General features: G+C 46.5%; 1 pseudogene; it reads right to left on the minus strand.

Annotated features, from left to right (window-relative positions):
- Positions 1-541: 541 nt before the first annotated feature.
- Positions 542-2529, minus strand: LOC102282821 (small ribosomal subunit protein uS19 pseudogene; annotated as a pseudogene).
- Positions 2530-2973: the final 444 nt, after the last annotated feature.

The following is a 2973-nucleotide window of genomic DNA, read 5'->3' on the forward strand; positions in this document are numbered from 1 at the left end:
TACATGCCAGGCCCTGTTTCAAGTGCTCTACTTGTATAATCAGCAACTCCGTGTGAATAGTACTGAACTTAGTTTGGGCTCTATAAAAACAGAGTCTGCAAAAGTGATTTGTGTGCATGAGGTTTATTAAGAGAATGTTCTTAAGGAAAACTGGTAAGGGAGAGAGGGAAGCAGAGTAAGAAAAGAGAAGGTACTACACAAGGATGGGATTTCAGGTGAAGTATGGTCTCAGTGTGATGTCTGGGGGCTCTGGAGTGTAAATGGAACCTTGCCTCATTGCTAGGAATGGAGGAGGGCTTTTGTACCCTCACCTCAGCTAGTCATTAGTTAAAAGCCATGATGAGGGCCCCCCTACTCTTTCCACTTTACAGATGAGAAACTTTAGGCACAGAGAAGTTGAATAATTTACTCCAGTTCACATGGCCAAAAACTGGTGGGATTGTATTTGGACCCTAGGCATTCTGGCACTGTGGATATATTTTATACTGTGTTTAAAAAAATTATCTATTTTTAGAAGTCTCTGCCTCCGTTGGCCAGCAGGCTACTTGAGAGGGAGGAATCGGGAGGAGTGTCTGGCCCCTTGCCTGGCCCGCCGTGCTTCATGGGCTTGGAAGTGATGGAGAACTCGCCTAGGTAGTGGCCAATCATCTCAGGCTTGATTTCCACCAGGTTGAAGCTGGTTTTAGAAAAGGCAGAGGAACCAGAGACCAAATTGCCAACATCCGCTGGATCATTGAAAAAGCAAGAGAGTTCCAGAAAAACATCTATTTCTGCTTTATTGACTATGCCAAAGCCTTTGACTGTGTGGATCACAATAAACTGTGGAAAATCCTGAAAGAGATGGGAATACCAGACCACCTGACCTGCCTCTTGAGAAATTTGTATGCAGGTCAGGAAGCAACAGTTAGAACTGGACATAGAACAACAGACTGGTTCCAAATAGGAAAAGGAGTTCGTCAAGGCTGTATATTGTCACCCTGCTTATTTAACTTATATGCAGAGTACATCATGAGAAACGCTGGGCTGGAAGAAGCACAAGCTGGAATCAAGATTGCCGGGAGAAATATCAATAACCTCAGATATGCAGATGACACCACCCTTATGGCAGAAAGTGAAGAGGAACTAAAAAGCCTCTTGATGAAGGTGAAAGAGGAGAGTGAAAAAGTTGGCTTAAAGCTCAACATTCAGAAAATGAAGATCATGGCATCTGGTCCCATCACTTCATGGGAAATAGATGGGGAAACAGTGGAAACAGTGTCAGACTTTATTTTTTTGAGCTCCAAAATCACTGCAGATGGTGATTGCAGCCATGAAATTAAAAGATGCTTACTCCTTGGAAGAAAAGTTATGACCAACCTAGATAGCATATTTGGAGAAGGCAATGGCACCCCACTCCAGTACTGTTGCCTGGAAAATCCCATGGATGGAGGAGCCCCGTAGGCTGCAGTCCATGGGGTCACTAGGAGTTGGACACGACTGAGCGACTTCACTTTCACTTTTCACTTGCATGCATTGGAGAAGGAAATGGCAACCCACTCCAGTGTTCTTGCCTGGAGAATCCCAGGAACGGGGAGCCTGGTGGGCTGCTGTCTATGGGGTTGCACAGAGTCTGATACGACTGAAGCGACTTAGCAGCAGCAGATAGCATATTGAAAAGCAGAGACATTACTTTGCCAACAAAGGTCTGTCTAGTCAAGGCTATGGTTTTTCCAGTAGTCATATATGGATGTGAGAGTTGGACTGTGAAGAAAGCTGAGGGCCGAAGAATTGATGCTTTTGAACTGTGGTGCTGGAGAAGACTCTTGAGAGTCCCTTGGACTGCAAGGAGATCCAACCAGTCCATTCTGAAGGAGATCAGTCCTCGGTGTTCTTTGGAAGGAATGATGCTAAAGCTGAAACTCCAGTACTTTGGCCACCTCATGCGAAGAACTGACTCATTGGAAAAGACTCTGATGTTGGGAGGGATTGGGGGCCGGAGGAGAAGGGGACGACAGAGGATGAGATGGCTGGATGGCATCACTGACTCGATGGACCTGAGTCTGAATGAACTCCGGGAGTTGGTGAGGGACAGGGAGGCCTGGCGTGCTGCGATTCACGGGGTCGCAAAGAGTCGGACACGATTGAGCGACTGAAATGAACTGAACTGAACTGAACTGAAGGTCTTGCGGTTGTAGACGCTCATCATGCTGTCCAGCATCTGAGGCAGGAAGATCCGTTTGCGCAGGTGCGTCTTCACCACCTCGGGCTTCTCCGGGGGCAGCGCATCCTTCCTGGCCTTGCGCAGCCACTTCAGCAACCAGTCTCGCTTCCACCGGAGGCCGCGGTTCAGCAGCCACCGCCGCCACTCGCCTTACGGCTGCTTGTACGTAGGACATGTCCAGGTCGTAGAACACGGTCGAGATCCACGCCACGGTAGGTGAACTTGCGGATGGTCCGCTTCTAATTCTGTTCCACTTCCGCCGTCTTGTCGGCTCCTTGGAAAGGATCTGTGCTGCATTTCAAAAAGGCATACTCAGGCGCTTGTCTCATTTGACCTTCCAAAAGCTCTGTGAGGTAGTTGGGGCATCGATCATTATTATAAAATTTCAAATGAGAAAATTGAAAGTTAGAGCTAGGTTTTTAAAATACTCCAGGTCTTGGTCTTGTTCTGTCTCCGGGTAATGTCTTGCTCTCTTAAATCAACCCCCGGTTGTTGCACTGAGTGTATGATTACAATGGTAATCACCTGATTTAGGAGCACATCACTTAATGGATACAGAGTATCTATATTGTGTGCTGTTCGCTGTTCCTATTATTGAAATGGAAAACTTCTTCTCTCCAATAGAGGAGGGGTCCTAGCTTCTACTTAGATGTTGTTTTAAATCACAGGCTGACTAGCTCTCAAATGAATGGATTTACTGCTTTGTAATTGCAAAGTAATAACAAGAACAGCATCCCATTGCTGAATTCCTGATTGCAGAAGAGTTAAAAATT

This window comes from Bos mutus, chromosome 10 (genome assembly GCF_027580195.1).
Source record: "Bos mutus isolate GX-2022 chromosome 10, NWIPB_WYAK_1.1, whole genome shotgun sequence".
Classification (NCBI taxonomy): domain Eukaryota; kingdom Metazoa; phylum Chordata; class Mammalia; order Artiodactyla; family Bovidae; genus Bos; species Bos mutus.